The following is a 24,282-nucleotide window of genomic DNA, read 5'->3' on the forward strand; positions in this document are numbered from 1 at the left end:
CATTCAGCTATCCACTGCCTTCAGGATTTCTGTAACCCTCAGTAATATTCATCCTCCACTTTCTCCTCTCCAAACTGAAGAAGCTATCCTTGTAAGACAGCTCCTCCAACCCTGTGATTATTTTAGTTTCCCTTCTCACTGCCTTCTCTAACTCCACTTCATCTTTCCTGGGTTACAAAGACCAGAACTGTGCAGAGCACCCAGAATGTGGATGTGCAAAGGTTTGACACTGCAGCAAAATGGTGCCCTTGTCTAGTTTTTAATGCTTTGCCTGATGACGCCAAACACTTCACTGGCTTTTTTGGTGGCTGATGTGCAATGAGCTGATGGTTTCAGTGAACTCTCAACAATAACTCAAAGATCTCCTTTGAGTTGCAACTGCCAATTGTGAAGCTTGTGTCCTGGAGGAATGATTTGGATGATTTTTCCCTAGATGCATGTCCTTATGCTTATCTATACTGAAGTCCTTCTGTCACCTTCTTGCCCATTCACTTTTGGGTGATTATTTTATAGTTCTTTGCCAATTGCCTCCTGATCTCAGCAGGGAAAATCTCTTCTCTCTCAAGGGAGTTATAGTGCTTTTTTTTTTTTAAAATACAGTATGCCAGCGTGTATATATAGCTGGGGTAAAACATCTGATACAGCTTCTCCACCAGTGTAGTTAGATAGGAAATACATGTTTTCCATGGTCATAAAAGAAAAAGTCTTGGAGCCCCCCTTGGACAAATCTCTTTGGCTTTTGAAATGGAGGAGCAAAAGAAGAAAAGAATTGGGCAACTGTATGAGAATACCAGGCCCTTTGTGGGATGTGATTCATGGAGAAAAACAATTTAGCTGATAAACTTCACAGGCTTTTTTGTGAGTGTGATCTGAGTTTTGTTGTTAGATTGCTACAGGTAATGGCCAATTATCTATATTTAACAAACCTAAAACTAAAGATAGGAAGCAAGCTATAGAAAATCAGCACATGCATCCATGCTGTGGAGTCCTAAAGTTACCTTCTTACTTCAGATAAACCATTTTAAAATATCCTCTTCCTTTTTAGGTGAAAGCTTTAGTATGCATGAACTGTGTCATCTGTGTTGATAAAATCTGTTCTATTCCCTTGTGTATTTGTACATACTTTTGTGACAGCCTTAAAGCAGTTAGACTGGCATATGCCACAGACATACAAAAGCAGCAGAGCATGATAGACTAGAGTGGTATTTAAGTGTGTTCTCTCAGCACAAGTTGAAGCATTGATCCAAATCTAGACTATGTAAAGTGGACATAATGCAGAAAAACTTATCTGTTTTACAATGTATTGCTTGAATTCCCAGCTTTCTAGCATATAGTGTAGCATATATTGATTATGAGCAGGATTTTCCACAAGACCTGATGACACTAAGTATGCCAAAATCTCTTGTGTGCTTTAGAGATCCACATTATAACTTTATGTTGACAAAACAATACAAGTAGCATGTGGTTTACCAATATCCCAAGTAGCCAGAGTTTTTTTTCTTGGTAGATGCACATACTCCAGCAGTTAACATCAGAAAAAAAGCAGATGATTATTTTGTGATGGGAATAAATCACTTTCTCTTCAATCAGGGTAGCACTCTGCTTATCTTCTTTAGTTTGAAATCTCTTTGAAATAAAAATTCCTCCAGTATAGAAGGTGATGCAAATGTGTTCAAGCTAAAAGAAAGGCTCAAAGAATTATACATTTGGGAGATTCTAATGTATCACCGCACCTTGCTAATATATACGTTTTTGCACAAATGTGTTCAGTGCTGCAAATCACCACAGGCTTTTCTATACTGAGAAAGTGCATTGTGCAGTGCACATGTGATCACAAGGTTTTTTTCAAGTGCTAGGCAACAGGCGAATAAACAGGACCTAAATGACTACAGTCAAATCAATTACAGCAATCAGCTGGTAATTTTAACCTGACCTTCCCTGTCTAAAATATTTATGCATGTACAGACGTATGTATTTGTGTAATTAAGTTTTTAAAAAAAGTTTGATAGAATTTTCATTATTTGTAGCTTGCAGAGAGTTCTTACTATGGGAAAGAAATGTGTTCTTTTTCAGAAAACTCTCCTTTTTCCATTTTTCAGACTTGTTTATTCACTGAATTTTATCTGTCAACACACAGCCTAGCATGCCTCATTGTGTGTTTCAAAGTCAGTCACCTGAAATACCCAGGAAGTAAGCAACCAGAATTAAGGTGCTAAATCCTTCAAAGTAAATATGCGCTAGATGAAAGATCATGTAAGAGTAATGCTTTACTTTGAACATAATTGGCTCCTTCCCTATGTGAAGCTGGAGTTGTTCCTTTGACAATTTTACCCTTGAGAATAAACAAGGTAACAGAGTCTACAAGATTGAATTGCTCAAAGACATGTCAGGAGCAGAATCAGGTTTAGAATCCCTGAGCTTTACTTATCACACAGGAGAAATCTAAAATCTAATGCATATAATGAACCATAGCTATTATAGTATAGGTATGTTTAACACGTGATGTATGATTCAGCGAAGAGTATTATATACAGTAGCATTTCTAAAATACAGGCATGTACCAGGGCTACTGAAAGTCAGCCTTTCTCTTTCTTGTCTCTCCCTGTTCCCTTGGTAGTTGAAAATGCACTGGAATTATGTAGGCAGACCCATAAATCTTTCTGAACAAATGGGTCAATGGGAGGAAGACAAGAACAGGTTGTAAGGAGCCACGTACCACAGAAGACCAGGAAAACCATTGAAGCTTCTCCTCAGATTTCTGCGTCCAGTTCTTAGTTGTGCCTTGATCTCTATGCTTTTATTTCTAGTTACTGTGCATATAGTGAGTTTAAGAAATAATTTCCGTGTGATAGGAAATGATAGTCTTTATTAAATTTTTTCTTTTTCCTCATTTTATATCAATCCATGCTGTAAATTAGAGCAATTATGAAGCTGGCTTATAAACTGAATTACTACTGAAGATAAGGAATAGTTGGCTAATTTTTAATTGTGACTACTTTGTATTCTGCTTTTGTTAACATCCAGTGTATGAGGGAGAGAGAGAATTGCATTTTGGTATAATATCCTTCATGAGGATCAATAGACTGATTCTATTTATTGGACACTGGCTATTGACTTTAAGTTAAGCCAGATCCAGCACAGAAAGCACCTGTCCACATGACAGGCCACAGGTGTGGTGTCATTTTGTGGAGACATCAGGCAAGCTGTGACTGGTGTAAGCAAACTCAAAGTGGCATCACTGGATCGGCGATGGCCTGAAGGCACAGGCCCTGAATAATCAGGTGGGTGGTTGGTTGCTGCTGAGCTCCATCTTGGTATGTCGACTGTACTTGATGCCAATCTGACCAGTTTAGAGCCAAACTTCTCTCAGTGACCACAGTGGCTGCGGCATAAATGTTTCCTTTGTTCAGTTAGATCTCAATAGACCATGTTTTCCAAAGTTACATAACTGCTTTTCAAACCTTCTGCCTGGCTCTTTTTATCAGCTCATTGGCTCAGATTTCTTTACATGACAGCAGGTTACAGCATCTTTCACATCAGTTTAGTGAAATGCTTTGTAAATGCATCTTATCTTTGAACCATTGTGTTTATTTCCAGAAATGGCAGCTTAATATCTAATGAAAAGTTTTCCTTACTACCACTACTCAGAGTTGTCTGTCCAGATCTTGAATACATACAAGATAATGCATAACACTCTTGGGAAAAAGCTGATTTTGTGCTTAAGACACAATCCATGTCAGATGCTCTGAATACTTAGTATCTTCACCAACTAGTGACTTTTCTTCCAATAAGAATCAGTCCAACCAGAAACTTCAGAAATTAACCTTTAAAAGGACAGAGAAGTTTTCAATCTCACTTCCCTGCTATTCATGCTCTGTTTGGTCATCACTTATACCTCTAAAATTGAAGTAAAGAAGGGAGAGTGTAGCATTTAGTTTTCTAGGAGCTCTGAATGGATCAGGAGGCCCCTCCACACAGGTGATGTCTCAAGAGCTGTCTGGTGCTCCACTGCTGGTGGAGGAGCTGGCTCCCAAGACTTCTGGGGCTCACACATGTGCAAATCCTGTGCAGGTTTCCTTGGTCAATTGTGAACGAGCTGCCTGGGGCACTGCAATACGACTGTATTAAACAGTGACTCTTATTCTTGATTCTTCCAGCAGCAGCGGCTGCTAAGTCCACTGTAGGATACTGCAGAAAGCTTTCCAGTCATAGCTTAAGACTCCTGCTAGAGAAGCACTGACTTCTATAAAAGCTACAGGTGAAGGGAAGGATAAGGGGAAAATTCTCAAACCTTTCTACCTGCGATGGGAGCTCCATTGCAGGTGATGCTACCGTTAATCCAAATTTCTACCTCATAAGACACTAAATATGGTAGTTAATATGTTTGGTGCTAAGATACTCGAAGTCAAACGCCACCAAAGTGACCACAAGAGAACATGAACTGGACCCAAACAGATTCAAATTTTCTGATTGTAGAGCTGATTATTTTCAACTGCTGAAAGAGTTCCTACTAAAAATAAATTAACTTTGATCTTTCTTTAATCTCAAAATTCAAATAATTCTAATATTCTAACTTTGATTAATGTTACATTTTTAAAAAGGCTTCAGTAATGAAGACGGATTATTCTAATACAGGCCTTAAAGCTCTGAAAATGGCAATGTCAAATTGGCCTGTCAAGCAGATTCCTGACTATAAGAAGTACAGTGTGTGTTCCTGTCCTTTCTTGAAAGGATAAAGAAAGAAGACCAAAAAAGAAAAAAGAGTGGTTAGTCTCTTGTTGCATCAGCACTAAAGGATCAGACACCTGCCAAGGGCATCCCTTAGGCTCTTGACAAACTTCAGCCCCAGTCTCCTTTTGTGGTCGTGGTATGGCTGGCTCTGACAGAATTTCCAGCTCTAAAAATACTGCTATATCATTCTCACTGCCATAGGCTTATCTGTATAATAAAAGTTTCAATCATGGCAAAGTCTTTGCAAAGGCACTACACCAGCCCGAGATCATGAAATCCCTACCACGCATGCATACCTACATAACTACTTACCCAGACACCCCGACACGTTATTTCATTACACAGGGTGGGTGGTGTTCTATACTATTAGTATATTCTGTTTTTATCAAGAAATGTTACTATTACCAGAAACACTAGGCACTTCAACTAATGCTTGCTGTTTGCCAACAGGTAAACAAACATTCAGCTTCAGGCATCAAACAACTGCCACTGAAAATAATGCAAATTTCTGCCACACATCAGTGTTTTACAATATCAGGATCTAAGATGCTTTGCCAGGCAGATAATATTTTTTGTTAAAATTGTAGTTAGTTTTGTTGTTTTTTTTCTTTAATGCATTATTTACATCATAATTAAAAACAAAGAATCATTTCCTATCAAATGAGGCATGTGTCTCAGTGTATGTAGTTTGCTGACAGTGTGGCGTTGGCTGCATAGTTCTCTTTCCATGTTATTGGCCTGCTACTCTGAGGTTAAAATCCCATAGACCCAAAGCCATAGCAAAGCAAGGACTCTGGAGAGTCGTGTGCAAGGTTTAGACAGGCAGTTTTTGGGCTCAGTTCCCTCTCCTCAGCTTCATTAGGGAGGATGGGAAGGGAAACATAGAGGAATATAATTGTTGGCAACACAAGATCAGCTAGCTCTGAATTAGCACATTTGGGAAACAGAGCCTTCAAAATAATGGCCTGTCACATCTCTCATAAATACTTACCCTTGTTTGAAGGTTGAATGCAGTAAACCTATCATTTCAAATGATATTCTCCACGCTGGTTAATAGACCTCTATGGTGTTTCATGATGATAAATTCACAGTCCTTTGCTTTTGTATCTATTCTGTGTCTCAGAACTGGTGTTGAAAATATACCCCAGGTCCCTTCTGGCAGCAGTGATGTTGTAAATGGATTTAAACTTCTTGCCCCAGGTCTAAAGAGGTTTTATGAAGTAACATAATTGCTCAACAATGACAACCACAAACTTCTTTCAAGCCTCAATGCTAGAACATATTATGACGCTATCCCAAGAAGACAATCCAGTTGTAGATATTATTTATTTTTCTGAAGCCATTTTGCTGTGCAGGTTTTTTGTTTGTTTTTCTGTTTGTTTGTTTGCTTAATGCACAGGTAAATTGACATCTAGGTTTCTTGTTTGCTTTCAAGAACTTGTTTACAAATTATTTTCTTGTTAAAAAAAAAAAAAAAAAGAAAGAAAGAACCTTTAGCAGCCATGCTTCTCATCTGTTTGGGAAGTGAGGGCAGAAGAATGTAGAAAATTGAACCAGCTAGTTATCTGGTTTTTGCATTTTGCCTGAATGCTCATGTCTCTGGTTGGAGGGGTGGGGAGGGAGAGGAAAGAAGTATTTTTAAATTACTCTTGATTACATGATCTAGGTGGGAAAATGACTCAGAAAGCATCATTCTCACTTCCTGATACTGAAAGTACAGCTGCCCTAGGATAACTCCCTGCCCTCCCAATAGTTATTATACAGAGCTCAGCCTTCAAATAAAATAGATTTGTCCAAAGTTGAACCAAATTATTTTCTCTGGACAAACAGGAATTCCAGAGCTCATGTATGTCTTTCTGAAGGAGCCTATATACAAGCAATAATACTTGCTTCCACCATCTAAATGAGATGGTACAGGAGGCACTTGCTATTCTGTCAGGAGTTGCCACATCCTCAATCCTGTACACAAGATATTATGGATCTGGACTTGTATAGCTACGGAGAGCCTCGTGGTCCCATGTATAAGCCATATTATCTTGTTCTGTTTTATGGGATAAGAGGGTGTCTGAGCATCCCACAACAAAAGAAAACACTGTATGATCCTTTGTCATGATCCCTAAACTGGCTGCTACGTCAGAGACTGTAGCTTTATTAGCTCAGATGTGTCAAGGAGGCTTGCGGATTTGCAAAGGTGTCTTACACTGTGGGTTCTGTAGTAGATATGACAGAAAGTTGTAGGCAAAAGCTAGCTTCTTAAGTTTCCGTACTGTTAGTTTGTCCAATTCAAACCTTGAAATGCATGTAGAAGAGAAGAGAGGTGAACAGACAGAAGGAGGACTGCTGTGTTAGCTCAGTGCACAGATTATGAAGAAATATTTGCATTATTTATAGTACTTAGCTCACTCTAGAATCAATTCTTCTAGGTGCTCTACAAAAACAGTAATTGATGGTCTTCACTTTAGAGAGCCCATAGAGTCAAGATAGGGAAGTCTGGTAAAATATCAGAGGGACGTGAAAATTGAATGATTTGTTTAAGAAACTGCTTTAGGCAGGAACCTAAGTAGAATCCATGTGTCACAAGCACTAGCCCTGTTCTGATAGCGCAAGAAAATCAAAGTTCTGCTCTTGTTGCTTCATGTGTATATGGAGACTCATTATGCTTGTGGACTGTGGGCTGATCTAACAGTTATTTAAAATTTTGATATATTCAGTTTGTAAACATTTTTGCTACTTCATGTTTGTGCTTATTCATCCTGAAGCTTCAGACTTGCATTGGATTATTCTTTCATGTGTATCCTCAAAATCAATGAGAGCATAGTTTTGTTTGCATCTTAAACAAAGAGAAAGCACTACTCTCCAGAGTAAAAAAAAGGCATTTTTCACATTTCAAGAGGAAAAAGCAATGAAACAAAGCCAAACTGCACTCATTTGATATTTCTTTCTATGGCATCATCAATGAAAACAGAATATATAGGCACTGAATGTGATGAGGAAACCCAGCATTCCCATATTAATGATTTTTTTCTCTTTTGTTTCATCTATCACAATGTGAACTTTATGAAAAGAACAGATGGTCTTTAAAATTCATATTTACTTAAAATGAATTTACCTGTGACCTCTGGCAAGGAGGAGCTCAGTTATTTTGTCATGTACAGATAATGTCTGATTTAGCTAAAGATTCTCTGATAAAAATGAAATTTAATGTAGTACCATGCAAAAATGAAATGAGAGAAGAGTGGGAACATGCACAAACTGAATAATGCTATCTTCACAATATTGTTACTTATAGAGTTTCAGCTGTGCTCTGGTTTGCATTAGATATTCCATAGTCTTTTTATGGTTAATATCCATGCATTACTCTTGTGAGTTAAATAAGGAATCTAATTAATGGAACGAAGCTGGAAACCACATTAGAAAACATATGTTTCAGGGGTTTGTAGAACTGGATGATTTGTTACAGTTCTCTAGGACAATCAATATCAGATTATCACCACTTGCCTTTTTCTTGCATGTCTTGGGAATTCCGGATATAAACTATAATAAATTAATCTTTACATGATAACGAAGGGACAAAGAGATAGGAAACTTGGTCTTGTAAAAAATCATTCCATTTATTTTTTATCTTCTCGAGGAGACCTGTGAGAAATTTTTTTAATCATTCAGCCAATTTCTTGCAGATCTTGTCCTCATTCCTTGCATTTTTGTTAGTTAAACAATTATTTCTCATTTTGGGCATAGATCTTATTTTCTCCAGTGGCTTTTCAGCCCTACCAGAATGGGTTATTCTTATTACTCTTTCTATCTATCAGCTGCAACTACCCTACAAGTGAATAAAGCAGCATAATATCCCTTTGTCACTTCTAAAAATAAGCTGAAATGCTTTACAACATGAAATTTTCCTTCCTTCTTTTTAAGAGAACAGCTTGAACTCCTGAAAAATTCAGTATTTGTTTTGCTTTTCTTTTTACATTGCCTTCACATACATGCATGTTCTAGAAATAGAAGTTTAATAAACATGCCAGACTGCATCTTTTTAACCAGCTACTTACAGTCATAATGAGAACAGGAAATGAGCATGACCCAAAAGAATTATGCACTTAATATTTTTCTCTTCCTGATTTCCCTGGAAGCTTTTAACATGTTCCAAGCAATTCAGGTGTAAGAAAATCATGCTACACTCTCTTCATTAAAAGATATTTTTGAGTGGAGCATCTGCGAAATGGCTTAACAAAGGCACAAAATGGAATTTTTCAAGCAAGTGATTACCCAGGTGAGTGGTAAGAGAGAGTTATAAATTTGTACATGAAGTACAAAAGGAGCAAATCAGGGACAGTGATGGAGATGAACAGTAGTTGAATAGTTGAAATAAAGAATTAAGATTCTGTCAGTTTTTTAAAAAGTGCAGCTTTGCAGGGTGGCTTCCAGCAAAAACCTTTCATTCTTGCTTCCAGATTCTGTGATGACTACATTAATTTATGAACAGGGGTTAGACAATGTGTTCAGAAATACTTTAGGCAAGCCTGTGATGATAGTTCAGTCTAATGCACAGAAAATTTGAAAATCAACACTTCTTGCACCTTTTTGAAATGTATGATATTTTCTAGTAGTCTGGTTATTGTTGCAGTTGAGAACTTAATACATCATCTAACTTGTCTGTAAACACAAAACTTGTGCAAGGCTATCAGACAAGCCATAGACCATCTGGGTAAACTGAGTCAGAGGGAGAATAACAAATAACTCCATCCTTCCTCAGGGAACAAGAAATAAAACATTTTTCAGACTCACATCATTTGGCTAATTTCTAAGGTAGTAATGACTGAAGGTGTCAAACAGAGACCAGAAAGAAAAAAACAAAACAAAACAAAACCCAACAGTTTTGACATGATCATAAATGTCTCTGAACTGTTACAACAGCATGAAAACAGGCCAGATGAATGTATGATTTCTCTAAATGCCATGCCCATGCTGTGACTAGGAAGAGTTTTGTTTACAAAAATGGGAATTGACTTTCATGAGAAAAGTTGCCAAAAGAAATCCAAGTATATATTTTTCTTCTAAACTGGAGGCAATTGAATTATTTTTTTCTTAAAGAGAAATGGAGGAGAAAGAGGAAAGAGGGAGGCCAAAAGAAATTGTCCTGGTCACTAATGTTGTCTTAATTTTCTCAAAATTGATTCACATTTTAAAGTAATTTCACAGGCAATCGGAAAATGTAAGCCACTGGAATTCTTGGAAGAAAAAGGCAATTCACATTTCCTGAGATTCTCTTTTCTATGAGTTACTATCTAGGAAGGCAGTAATCTCACTGAACTATTACCAAGTCTGATATACTCCACCACTTTTATGCTTTAGAATGAATCATACATCGTTCCAAGATGCCTAGTCTGTTCTGAAACTTTGAAAGGAGAAAAAAGATATGAGAGATTTATGTCTAAAAATTGTAACTGACCAAGAGGAAAATGCTCCCTTCTTTCAAGCACTTGCTATTAATGAAGGAAATACAGCAAGCTGAATGCTCGTGTGTTATACAAATGAGTATTAGAACATTCTTCTAGGAGAAACAGTGTAAGCAGTGTTTCAATTCACTGTCTATTTTGGGAAAGGATATTTTATAAAATTATTTTAAAACTGTGAGCACTCTTGGAACCTGTGTTTCATGGGAGTCAAATACTACCACTTGAAAAAAATAAATAAATTCTACAGGTGCTTATTCTACAGGTCTTGTATTTTAGAAACTCCTAGTAAATTAACTGTGCCAACAACATATGTGTAACTGAAATTTTAACATGCTTTTAGTAGAGGCTCTTCTGCTTATGTGTAAGATGGCTAAAATATGCTTAACTAACCAGGGAAATTGCTGTCTGTGGTGCTTGTTGTTGAACAGAAAGCAAAGGATGCAGACATCAAAACAACTGAAAGAATAAGATTCTCATGAGAAACTCTGAACTTTGTAGGATTTCTACTCAGATTCATTTTTCTTCTGCCATGGTGATATCTGTGCCACTGTCACGATAATTCTTTCCACTATCCACTGATTTAGAAAGGCCGCTAAATCAAGAATTAACAAATGTCCAGGGGAAAGTTCTTTAATAAAAGCATTCATGAGTTTTTAGACTTTTCCAAGATATGGCTGCATAGGGAAGATTTTTTTCTCAGTTTCAAACTGTTAGCCTATGCCCTTTTAAGTTTCACCGTTATCAAGAACAGCAAGTTTCTTTTCATCAGTGATGAAGTGAAAGCTTGTCCCTCCAAATGTCATCTAAAGATCAAGACAAAATTGTGAGGAAGATAAATTACCAACTCAGTTTCCACTTTATTTACACTTCATATTTATAACATTGTGCATTGTTCAGGAAAATAACATATAATGCAGTAATCAACTAAACTATAATTTTTCTGTGACTAATTTTAAGTAACATTCCTGAATAATATTTTTGCTTTAATATTCATTTATGTGGCTTGTGTTTAGTCTTTCAAGGTCATTTCTGTATGCTCATTTTACATTCTAGTTTTCTAAAATGGGATGGTTTTGCTTATGGTTCTTGGATTTCATTTCGGTTCAGCTTATTTGAAATTGCAGTTAACACTGAGATAGCTTAGGGGATATTGCCCCACAATGGCTTGGATTTTTTACATTACTTATACACTAAAATTTCTGGCAAAAAAAGGATCCAAAAGAGGATTCTGCGAAACAATATTAAATGAGGCAAATACCTAAATGATAAACAACTACTCCTTGAAGTTAGAAAAATCAGAAGGAGGAATCTGGCCCACTTCTGCAAAAGAAATAGAGATTTTGCTCTATGTTTTTCAGCCAAAGTGAAGTGCTCAGGATGACCAAACTAATGGCAGGATCCACAGGGAGACATTGGCGCTGCCTGTATGTAAGCAGCTGAAGACACTAAGGATGCTGAAGAGTTAGATTAACCCTTCAAGGCTTATAGTTATTTCAAGAGTCCCTATGTGTCTTTGTGGATCCTTCTGTTAGTCCCTTTTTCCTAGAAATAACTTTGGGGAATTACTGGACTCTTCTGGGATCTTCTAGGAATATGTAATTTTTTGGCTGAGTACTGCCCACATTTGCTCATATGGGGGAAGGTACCTTCTCAGCATTAAAGAACAGCTGAAACAGGTTCATTAGGTGTTATGTATGTTGACATGTGCTATTTGGTGTGTTTCTGACCTGGTGAATATTTTCTGCAATAGGAATCCCAGCACACTGTTCAAATTTTGCATACAAAGGTTAACATTTTCAAAGCCATTCAACAGGTGTTGCTGGTAATCCCCCAGATTTAACAGAAATAGTATGGGTACCCCAAAGCTAATTCTTAAACTTCCAGTTGAAACTCCTGAGACCAGAAAAACCTTGATGATGATGTTCTAGTCTGACCTCCTGGATATCTTTGCGACAGGTACTTCATCCAGAAATTCCTTTGTTGAGGCAAATTCCTGCAAAAATTCTCTCTCCTCAAAAGACATTCAGAATTGATGTTATAACTCAGTAGTAGATAATTTCCCATATCATTCTGTTAGGACATGTTATTATCAATACTCTTTGTATCTAAAAGTTTGAGCCTTCTCAGCTTCAACTTTTTGGCTGCAGGTTCCAGGCACTTGCTATACCTCATTAGTCAACCTCCAGGATCAGTTATTTGATTTATCAGCTATATGACAGTAATTACATTCTGTGATCCCATTACATCTCAACCTCCATGCTTATACACAAGATGATGTGAACTCCGTTAGTGTCTCAGTGAAGGATCCCTTTTTCCAGAGTCTGTGTAGTTCCTGTAGCATTTTACTGATCCCTCACTATCTGTTCAGCAACTTGAAGCTACATCCAGTGCAATTGGATGCAGTACTCTATAGCTGACTCATTACCGTGAAGTGCAAATGTGGTATCCTCTCCTTTGTTGTGCTCTCACAGGAATGCTGGCAGTCTCTACTGTAATAAGAGAAGCTATTGCAATGTCAATGCCAAGCACAGAGAGGCTTTCTCAGCATTTTAATTAGTGTTTCTGGAAGAATAATATAATGTCCCTGAAAGGCAAGCCCTAATTTATGCTGATAAAAGTTATGATATGTAAAAAATTTTGAAGCTACATAGTTTCAATTTCTTTTTATCCCTAGAGCTGCAGTGCTGACAGATGCTATGAGGATAAATATACAGTATTTCTGCTCAGTACTAATTAAATTAGGCAAAGATTAGAACACAACAACAAAGACTGCTTAAAAAGCATCACTAGAGCATGATAAAAAAGAAGTACAAAGGCATCTTATGAATAACACATTAACTTAATACTATTAGGCAAATAGATGAGTATTACAAGCTAGTGCTACCTCCAGAACAGCCCTCCTCCAAATCCAAACAGAGCTACCACCCAGCCCTGGAGGTGTCTCCGTTCTTAGCACAGAAACACAACATACCGCTCCGGGCTGTGAATGACACCTGCAAATTTCACTGCAAAGGTTTAAAAGGTAGGTATTGCAAAGCTCAGCATTGTTCCTCAATTATTTTTCTTTTAATCAGGATCACAAAACAAAGCATTTATCATTGGTGCCAGAGTAATTCCAGTGAAGTTGGTGGAGCCTGGCTGATTTACAAAAGCTGAGAGTCTGTCACAGTGTGTTAAGTAGGCAACCAGTTAGACTGACCAAAGCTGCATCCGGACAGTATCTTGGGAGAGCGTCAGTGGGTGTCACACAGCAAGACCAGATAACACAACACACAAGTCTAGGGCCCAGGGACCCAGACTCTGCAGCCTGGAGAAATGACTTACTTTATTTACCTAATGATCTACTTAATACCGACGGAGGTACTTGGATAAACAGTGGTTAAAGCATTTATTCCAGTATGTAGGAATCATTATAACTCTTCTTTAACAAACAAAGGAATTGAGATAGTTTAAAGGAGTTAAGATATGAGCCTAAGGTGTGAAAAAAAATTAACAAGTCCACCTGCAGTTGCTTCCTGAGATGGAAATGAACTTGCTCCTTGGGAGCTTGAATATCGTAGATTTTTAAGTTTATATTTCTGTTTAGCTCTGAGAAGGAAAAACTGGGCCCAGTGGGGAGATGCACAAGTTTTGTAGCAAGAATACATGTTCCTGAATATGTATGTGTTAATACCTGCCAATTATTATTTATATAAACTGCTCCATCTACACAGTGGTGATACATAATATTAGTCTTTCTTTGGGAAGGTTCTTATAAATTAATGTCATTTACACTGAATGAAAATTCTCCCCTTTGACTGTTTCTTGGTACTTTAATTAAATATCTGAACAGTCTGAAAGACTTGATTCTGTTGTTTCAGAGAATGGAGATAGTCGTTGAACTCTGTAGAAGCTACATTTCTGCAAGGCTTTTCCCACATGTTACTTCTGGTGATCCACTGTATTTCCCTGCCTCACATTCTGAAATAGAACACATAGCAAAAAGATCCAGCCTCACTATATAAATCACCTGTATTTGCTCGTCGCTTGTCTATTGTGTGTGTGTCCTCTCTCACAGTTTTGCCTAATTATGAACATTTTCAGGTGGCCTAAATTCCATATACATCCCCCACTGTAGTTTTTCCTGTTGGCTGGAAAGCTTTTTTTTTGGCACCTAGCTAATGGGAAATGATAGATGGTACCATACCTGTATGGTAGAAACAGTGAATGCACACTCTTTTATGCTTGCATCAACCCATTTCAAAGCCTCAGCAGGGTCACACAGAGTTGTTCGGCACCTTTCATGCTATATAAGTATATATATGTGTGTATAACTGTAGGTAGGAGATCTTTATGGGAAGAATAATCACAAATCCAGCACAGATGTTGATCAGTCAAGTTTATTGTGCATATTAATGATAATGAATGATGACATAACTTTGAAACATTTCTAGAATATATTTTGCCTCTGTTTTAGGTTCATGAAAAGATCTGTGTTTCATGCTTGTTTGCTCATACACATGTGCATGGGGAAAGGGAACCTGACTGGGCACCAGATAGGGTTATTTTATGTTGGTTTTATGTTATTTTTATGTGAGTTACAGCTTATATAAATAGAGCCGGGCTTGCTTAAATAGAGCCAGGCTTGCTTTTAAATTAATTTTCTTGGACAAAGTTCTGGCTTGACTCATCAAGTTGCAGCATGGAGAAACTTGGGTCAGCTGCTCATCAGCAGGGGACAGTTCACTTCATCTTTCTAAATGGTGTTTTTCTCTCTTAATTTCTCCCCTGGATGTTAAAATAGCTTTGGTAGGGGCTGCCTCTCACTGACTGACAATAATCCATCATAGGACAATGATAGCATGAGTTAATCTTCAGACCCTAGATGCAGCTAGAATGAAAGTAATCTTTTACTAACGCCCCTGTCGTAAGCAAGGAATACTCTTGCTTATTCAGAGGTGCACTGTAAAGCTTCAATTACTGCAAGTATGTAGTGGCGTAATTGAGGGCAGTTTGTGATCCAATGACACTGGAGATGCCAAACCAATATATTTTTACTGGAAATTGGAATATCAGCAGTTCATCTCAATTGCTATTGGATCCTGAGTCCAGAACATAAAATATTAATGATGCTCACATGCTGATCTTTTTTTTTTTTTTTTTTTTTTTTTAATTCCTAACAAATGTTTAGCTCAGCTATCTTATTCACTCTGTGCTTCAGGATGTTTTTGCCTTTGCCTGGGGCAGTATGAAATGGAGTAAGCTGAGTTCTCCAAGAGGCAGACTTATTCTCCTTCAGCACGCATATGTCTGGTCTTTGAAAGTTGGCTCAAATTTGGATTAGCTGTCCAGATTGCAAGTGCCAGTAGCTTTACCTGGCTTTGTATCAAAATTGCAAGAAAACTGCTTTGCATTACAGTACGTTGTATCATTAGAAACCATGAATCACTTATCCGATTTGTTTGTTTGTGCACACGTGCAGGAAGGAAGGGGATATGAGGGAGGGAGACAGCTTACCTTGCTTCTTCAGAGCTCATCCCAGAGCTGCTTTGAATTTCTTTTAAAGAGTCCTTAGGAATCATGAACTTTGACAAATCTTTCACTGACCACAGCAAAAATGGGGAAGAAATTGGTTGTGTAACATTATACCTCACAGAGTGGAGAGAAACTAAATTGCTTCTATTAACTGAGCAAGAACAGTATTTCAGAAAATGTTTGTGTGTCCAAAAGCATATGGTTCACATCTGCTTGGAGCTCTGAAAATAGACAGTATGAACTGAAGGAATAAACAAGCCTGGCACCACTTTATTCATATGCTAAAAAGCAATTTGGAACTTAACAAAAATATTTAATGTTTTTCTCTTGAAAGGAGTAAGGATATAGCTCAATCTCAAATTCTTCTGGGGTATTTGAGATTGTAAAATGTTCTCATTAGTGACCATATTTTGTCTGAGAAGGAAATACAGGTCTCTCTTTTCTGTAGGCCAATAATAGATCCACGTGATGTGTTACAACTGCAAGCACACGAAAATGAAATAATTAAAAATAAATAATCAAAATGTTTTTGTGTCAAAATTGAAAGTCTGTGTATTTTGGAGTGGAGATTTTGTTCCTCCTGAGTTCAATGGCAGAACTGCTGGTTTTTTGTGAGGAACAGAACCAGGACAAAAATTATTTTGTGGATGAATACTCTAGCTGTGGTGACTTGACAGTAAATATGGATTGTAAAGGGGGTGGGAATGTCTCTCTCTGCCTGTAACATGTCAGCCAGTAGGAATACAAAGGTAGCACCATTCTCTGATTTAAACTACTCAGATGTTCGAAGTTATTAAATTGAGAAACTAAGCCACGACAGAGAAGAGAAAGACAGCTAGAAGTTCCTCACACAGCCATGTGAGGAGGGGTGGAGGGAGGAGAGAAACAACTCCCCTGTTCTAATCAGTATGGGAAATCTAGTACTGAGGAGCCGTCTAATTGCAGAAATAACCTCTGAACAAAATAAACAAGAGGAGCAGAACTTAACATTCCTCCTGCTTACGTAAAAGCCTGCTTTCTCAGAGCCTGTATTTAGGAAGCACTGGCATGTGCCAGCATGATATCATCTAGAACAATTTCTTGGCTGCCAGGGTGTGTTAGGAAGGTTGAATGTGCTATCAGGAGTGATAGGAAACATCCTTTCTCTGGAGATATAGTGGAGAAGAGAGAGAAGTTGTTGCTAAGATTTGGGGGAACAGCCTGGCAGGAAGCATAACTTTTCTTCCTCTTTCTACTGTAGCTCTGCCCTGTCTCCAACCAATTTCATCACTTTTTTTTTTCCCCATTGCTTTCCCCAAAGGCCGGTGCCTTTGGGGAAATATAGTCTTAAAGACAGCATGTGCCTGGGATGCAGCCAGCTGGCATTTGACTTTGAAGCAAAGTGTTGCTTTTCCACAGCACAAGCAGAGGAAAAACAAGAAAAGCTGGAGCAGAGGGTCTCCCATCCAGTGGACACCCAACTGTACTCTCATCTCACTCTGCAACATTATTTATACAGTTCTGTCCAGCAATACTCCTTGAGCAGTTAGCACCCATCAGCAGTACCCCTCAGCAATCAGCATGTCTGTTTGGGAAGAAGCTCTCCAAGGAAAAGACGATCCTTATTTCACACATGCCCACTGATGTGGAATCCTCTTCTACAAATAATAATGTTTCCAAGAATGCTACCGCCTACAATTATTTTTCAGTGGGCTTATTACTCTTACTAGTCAGGTTTCTACATTAAGCAAATAGACTTAAAGTAATTCTAAATTATAAAGAATAGGGGTGAGATGAAGAACATGCTAGTTTACAGCTGGGACAGAGGAGCTTTGAAAAAGTCTGGACAAGTATCTGAAACGCCTTTGAGGTTATTTCAGTCTAGAAGAGAATTTAATGTGCTAAAGATGCATCTAATTTCTTTAAATGACATAGAAGAACTCTCAGAAAAGTTTTGCTCTCCTGCTATCGTCACACCTGAAAAAAGCGTCTGTCTGCTATAAGGAATTGATACATCATACAGGAAACCATCACATAATTCCAATTTCAGATTAGAAAAAAACATCAGAGTTTGTGTTCTTGCACTCAGAGGAAAACTCACTACTATAGAAATTCCCTGTACCCTAGCAGCATTTGCAAAGAAAAACAGCCGCACATTTTTAGTATGACTCAGGCAGAGCTGTAGCATATGTGAGTTCTCTAATGTATGGTAGAGTCGTCATTGTGAGAAGTGTTTTTCTGATACGAGAGCTCCTGATCTACTAAAGGTGCAGACTCAATAGCATGCAAAATAGTGCTACCAGAGACTGGGCAAACTGCTACAGTTTTTCAGGAAAACATTTTCAATTGCTACCTCTATGAGGCTTGGAAGGAGAGACCTGGGAAAATATTTTGAGAATTATTCAGTTCCTGTTGGCATGCAGGAATATATTGTACAGGAACAAAACATGTCATGACGAGAGCAAAAGTCAGGAAGATGTTTCTGTTTTCCTGGCAGTCTGGAAAAAAAAATGCAGGGGAGGTGAGTAGTTCACCATTTTTGCAAACTACTGAATTTTGCAGCTGCAGAAAGTTATCCAAATGCTTTCTGATTAATTTTTAATGAATGGCAGTCGCTTATGACAGATGTAGGTAATTTCTAAACACTATACAGGGGATTCACTGTAAGAACAAAAAAGAAAGGGAAGCTTCTGAGGTAAGCCTTTTGTATTGTTTTGAATAGTGTAATATAGTGTAATAGTATTAGCAAAATGAACCCGGAGAACTAAGCATCACTTACGCAATAGCGTAAATCCAAATTCCGTTAACCTCACTGACTCATACTTTAGAAGAGATGCAGACCAATTGGAGAAAGTCCAGAGAATGGCAATGAGAATGAACAGAGGTCTACAAAATATGACCCATGAGGAAAGATTGAATGAATTAACCAAAGAAGTAAAGCTAATGAGGAATATAAATTCAGCAGGTAAATATAATGCATAGAGGGGAGTTGCACAGCAATAGAGCAGTTGTTTTGCATGTCCAAAGTGGAAAAAAAGTCATGGCCATAAATTACAGCAACAAAGACTTAGGAAACCATAATGGGAGTAACTTTCATATATAAAAACAGAGAAAAGTTGGAAGAGGGAGTGTCAGGAGGCTGGGGAGTCAGCTGCTGCAAGACATCCAAACACAGGTTGGAGAACTGTCTGCCAGCAATGAGCATGTCCTATATTAAAGTATAGAAAGTATATAAAACCTTAAGTAAGTGACTGATATGCCCATTAACAGTGCATTAAAAAAACAAACAAACAAACAAAAAAGGAATTTGAAGATCTGAAAATATGACCTCTTAATGATTTTCTTCCCTTCTGCCCCTCAAGAAACTCTGCTGTCTTAACACTAAGTTGGTTCTCAGAAAGAAGGTAGTGTCTTTTACTACAGTCTTTTTGTTTTGTCATAAGACTTTGAAGCGTTTGACTTCAGTTTCGCACGTCCTGCGCCACTCTTGCATTTCTATAAAGTCAAGTGGAACAACGTGCAGAGGGACTGTCCAGAGGCAGTGCAAAAGTGACAAGAGCTATGGTGATGATCACTTCCATGGGTCAGCATAGAAAGCTCTGCACACTTCTCTCTGTGTACAGGTCACCTATAGAGATGCTAACTGGCCAAAATAATGAAAAGCTATATATTTGTAGTGTTGAGATGAAGATCAGGAGCATCCTGTTCTTTTCATGTTGGCACATTGCTAAAGTGTGAAATTGTTCACATTGGAATAGTTTTGAAGTTATTTAGTTGAAAAATATCACAAAGCATGTTCTTTACCCATATCTATAGCACTGGAAGCAGTCCTTGAGCACTGGTATCTGTATTACTTATTTGCAAAGAAAATAGATTTTTTAGTTTCAGTAAATTTTAAATTTAGACATCATTTTATCAATTTTATCAATTCAGTTTTTTGGATCGTCTATCCCAGCTCCAGTCTATTCCTCTCTGCCACATACAGACTCTATTGTCGTAAGCAGTAGGATTAGCTACAGCATTTACAAAATTAAAGACCTATCCTTAACTTGCCAAGATCAAAAATTTAATGATCAGCAAGTCTTGCAGCATTTAGAGATTTATTTTAGAAGTTTCATTGATATTTGATTTGAAAATCTGTCTGCAAAATTCAGGAGGAACAATTTTCTCATGAGATTCTCCAGTACCTAGCTTGACTTCCAGTATATGACCTAGGATCTTTATTTGCACATCCAGTTTTGTCTTTAAGACACAGCTTTTTTCAGGTGAAGGTAGCAGAGGAAAAATGTGATGACTGGAGAAATTTACTGATTAGGAAGTGGTCAAAGGAAGTTGGGCATTTCATTTTGCTCCTGAGCATGGGTCAAGAAGAACAGTTGTGTGTTACTATTTGTTTTTTAATCCTCTTCCAGCAGTTGAGGAGAACTAGATGTTCAGATTCATATTTTTGTCATGGAGAATTTGAATTAAGTGAGCTTTGTTTCAGCTTGGAAAAGCCTATTAGCTCTCATTTCAAAGTTCTTTGGTACTGATATAAAAGTTTCATAGCCTGATGTTCAAAATACCTGTGCAGCACAGACTGCTCCCCAAAAGAAAGGTCATGGTTTTGCAATGACTAGTTAGGATCGGAATGCTGGTATTAAATACTTTGTTTAAGGTTGCTGATACAGGGAAAGAAGACATGAGAAATAACCTTGCTTATTATATCTGTAGCAGGAAGTCATGCAGGAAAATGGGTAGAGAGGATTTTAGATTAATCACTGCTGAGAGAGATCAAGAAGGTATTCCTGAGGGGGGGACTGCAGAACAAGAATGGCAATGTAGCTCTAGATCTAAGACTGTTTATCAGTGCAGTATCTTTCTACTGATAGTCCAAAGAAACATAGACTTTTCTGGTCATGTAATAATTTCCCATTGAGCAGTTAAAAATATAATAATTGTTTTGTTTTTTTGACCCCAGCCACTGACCTCAAACCAAGAGCATCTGGGGCAATTTGCCTGACTGCACCTTCAGAATGAAGACTGGATACTGCCAGACGATATTTTCTGTGCAAATCTACACATGAATTCGGTAGCTGGGCCTTCACAAGACTATTCTTAATTATCACTAAAGAAGCAGCTTCTACAGGAAGTTTTTCTGAAACGCAGCCTGAGTCACAGTGTGATACAAGATGTTTGTATTAGAGAAGCTGTACTAGCAGTTCCTTTCAGTTTAAACCTAAACTCTTGCAGTGGAATGTAATCACACAGCTTGATTTTTAAAGTGTAAAGTAACTCACCCTAAACAAAAAAAAAGAATGTCTCAAGTCTATTTCTTATTTGTTGCACTGCCTCAGGCAAAAAGGCAGATAGAGGCATTTTTTCCACATCGTAAAAGGTAGGTGCTCCCATAGAGAAGGAAGCCATAGGACCAAGATGGAGAAGTAAATTGCCTGTGAGGGTGAGGTGACAGGCAGTTTCTTCTACATCTCTTTATCACTTTTGCTAGGGTGATGAAGCCTGTGCTCCAAGGGCAGCGCACTGCAGACCTGGGGGCAGAGAAGTGATAGCCAACTTATTGAGGAAGCTGGCTGTGCATGACTGTGCCCTTGCATCATTCGTGAAGGTCCCTTATTTTCTGCTGATTTCTGCCACCTTCTTCCCAGTACAAGCCACAGTCCGGCAATAGTGTCCATGCTTTACTATTTGAAAATCCTTTTGTTGTGGGGCTTACACATTTGACTTTTTCATTTTCCTACACTCTGTTTCCGTCTCTGAGATGGGCATGTGTGTTCATCTGTGGTGGAATTTAGGAGGAAAAAACACCTTAATCCTGGGGAAAAGAAAAAAAAAAGTTGGTTTTGTTCACTTTCATGTCAACAATGAATTTTGAGACAGATCATTCTCTCTCCCTCTTTCCTGAGCCATAATCATTTGTACTGTCTGCCCTTGGAATTCATATACTTAAAAAGAGAAGAAGAGAGCTGGCAGTGCATTCAGCATGTGAATGTATACACTGAGAAAAATGTGGGATCATTTCATTGCCGCTCGCTCAGCTTGTTGCTTTCCTCAGTGTTGTGGGTGTTGAGTCCTGCTCGATGGGTGTCCTGTCACTGACTAGCGAAGCACAATCACAGCTATTAGTTTCCCTCCTTCCAAGAAGCCACTGGGCTAGCTGATATGGCCCATTTCAGATATTTCCGCCAAATCCCCATGGCTGGATTAGCTGTCCAGCTCTCCCTCAGGAAAGTCTGAGGGGTGCTTCTGCTGTCCAACTTCAGGCATATAAATCAGGAGGACAGGTAAACAGCAGGAGAGGGCTTGGGCTCAGAAGGCCATGGGTTGATGGCTACTGGGGGACACTGTTGTGGGGGAGATGTTAATGCCTGGTGATGCAAGTAAGTTTAATGGGGGGAAAATGAGTCATGATCTTGCCTTTTCTTTTTTCCTTTTTTTTTTTTTTAATCTTATTGTAAACATCTCAATACACAGACTAATCAAAGAGATGAACAAGAGGGGGCCCACTGTGTGCTTGATCCAGTTTCAGTGAAGTCAATGTCAATACTCCTGTTTTTCTGGATGAGAGCTGATTCAGGACCTAATAGACACATTTTAAATTTCATTTCTTGAATAAAGCTGGACAGAAGGTATTTTCATCTCTCTCTCATACGTACTTCTCTTTTCCAGAGAAGTATGAAGAGAAGATATCTCAGTATTTCTAAGGGATAAGTTTTGTCATCTCCCATCCCCAAGAAGATGGGAAGAGAAACCCACATGGATTCTAATCTATGGCTTGTAGATTAGATACCACTTCGGGATGTAGAGAACAGGGTTCAAGTCCCTCTTTTTAAATTATGCTGAACAAGTACAGTCTCTCTGATTATTCTGTGACCAGATGTCTTTTAGCGCTTCTCCTTGGATGTGTCCCATATCTTATATAGTCACTGAACTGGCTTCATGGCCAGTTACTGTGTACCACACCAAGTAAAAGATGCAGGTTCAACTCCATGTTCAGAATAAGGCAGGAAAAGGACCTGAGCACAAGCCTCATATCCCAGAGCAATAATTTGATGAACAGTCAATAATTAAATCTTCCCTGTAATCTTTGGCAGTTGTGAGAGAAAGGGATCTTCCTACTCATTTTTTGTTGAAGCAACATATTCTTACAAGCAGGCTCACCCCCATCCCAGGACCCTGCTTTTTTCCCAACCCTTCACGGACCCTCTGGGAAGAGGGAACCACAAACCGGGGCTGCTCTTTGGGGCTGCATTTAAGGAACCCAAGCAAGAGTTTGAGGTTGTCCTAGAGCCAGCCCCATGGAAATAGGAGCGTTTCATGACTTTGAGCTCTCTCTGCTTTTACCCAAGAGTGAAAGGTTAATAGAGAGGTTTCCTTCCACAGCCACTGTGCTAGGGGTAGCACTATGGCTTCCGCTCCACAAGTGGGTTTTGCAATAGACTTCTTTTACTGTTTCTAAGAGATTACTCTGAGAATAGCCACTCCTTTCTTTTGTGGTTTTAGGAATAGGGTGTGTAACTAAGAGGGGGAAAGATCAAAAATAGAAATGCTGGGATCTGATCATGTGTTTTGTACTATTTCTAAAATCTTTAAAATTGTAGCTCCCTGACTGATGACACCTAAATATTAATGACCACATATACTTGATATTAATTCAAGTGACTAAAAGTGACAGACCGCTAACACTGCAGATACTTACTCTGCAGATAACAGTACACTGTATGGAAATCACGTACCTTTAAAAAAAATTGTCCTTCCTACCACTGACTTTCTAAAAGCATTAGAAGGGATTCAGCTTGCTACTTTTATTAATTCTGTGCCATTATGTATAGAAAATAGTCTCTTGGGAGACAGGGCAAATGTACAGAAAGTAGCATCTTTTCTCAACTGTCTCTACCACAAGAGAAGGAGTTCTATTGCTGAACTAAAACATCACTAGTGTTTTCATTGCTTTCTTGCTTAGTACAAAATATTAGATATCCTCATATGAAAAACAGTGGGAGTGCATCCTCAAATCTAACAGCTGAAACAAATCTATAATGATTTATCCTTGTTTCTCCATTCTGTTCTTTAAATTAATTGGAATGATATTACATGTTTTCCATGACCCTAACACATAAAACTACCCTCTTCTTTCCCAGAGTGATTTGAATTACTTTAATGCAGAAAATCACTTGAATGAATTTTAATGACCTGGCTTACTGTCATTTCTGTGAACTTTGTATTAGGTGAGGAGGAAAAGAGGCTGACAGCATTCAAAAGGAGCTTCCCATATGAAAATCCTATTCATGCTGCTAGTTACCAATATAGAGAGGAGCTTGTAAGAGCTGTTTTTAAATGGAAGATGATTCCCAGGATGTTGCAGTGCTTGATCTCCCTAATCCATGAGAGCCACGCACAGATAACTACACTTGCAAAACTTGAGGGGAAAGGTTGTGCCCTTCCCATCAGCAGCTTCTCAGCTGAAGCTAGGGCTACTTTCCCTCCTTGTCTGATTTTCCTTACTTCTCAGAGCCTCGGTGAGTTTGACAGTGTGTCTTACCTTCTCTACCAACTACAGGAAAGTCTCTACAATCTGAAGAAAGCAGAGGTGCTCCATTTTGTT

The sequence above is a fragment of the Dromaius novaehollandiae genome, chromosome 2 (genome assembly GCF_036370855.1).
Source record: "Dromaius novaehollandiae isolate bDroNov1 chromosome 2, bDroNov1.hap1, whole genome shotgun sequence".
Taxonomy (NCBI): domain Eukaryota; kingdom Metazoa; phylum Chordata; class Aves; order Casuariiformes; family Dromaiidae; genus Dromaius; species Dromaius novaehollandiae.